Source organism: Charadrius vociferus, unplaced genomic scaffold (genome assembly GCF_000708025.1).
Source record: "Charadrius vociferus isolate BGI_N301 unplaced genomic scaffold, ASM70802v2 scaffold67, whole genome shotgun sequence".
Taxonomy (NCBI): domain Eukaryota; kingdom Metazoa; phylum Chordata; class Aves; order Charadriiformes; family Charadriidae; genus Charadrius; species Charadrius vociferus.
Genome location: NW_009649485.1, coordinates 633,099 through 633,407, shown reverse-complemented (window position 1 = coordinate 633,407; position 309 = coordinate 633,099). Strand labels below are relative to the sequence as shown.

The following is a 309-nucleotide window of genomic DNA, read 5'->3' as shown; positions in this document are numbered from 1 at the left end:
TTTTTTTTTTTTTCCCCCCCCCCCCCCCCCCCCCTTTTTTTTTTTTTTGAAGACAAAAAGATTGGGAATTAATAGGAAAGGGAGGAGGAGAAAACTGTCTGAATATAACCTTACTATTTAAGGAGGCAGAAAGCATTGCTGAACAGGGGAGAGCTGAATGCCAAACAAAAAGCCATGGAAAACCTCAAATGTCCAAAGTAACCCAAGTATCTTTTACACTCAGTCTTATGCATAAAAGTAAATAAATTAAACTAGATGCAAAACTAAACCAAATCATTAAAAAAAACCCCAAATCATGCAAACCCCCCC

At 37.5% G+C, this 309-nt stretch overlaps 1 protein-coding gene across 1 annotated transcript in view; it reads right to left on the bottom strand.

Annotated features, from left to right (window-relative positions):
- WNK2 (WNK lysine deficient protein kinase 2) overlaps positions 1-309 on the bottom strand; it is a 121,220-nt gene that overhangs the window by 1,805 nt on the left and 119,106 nt on the right.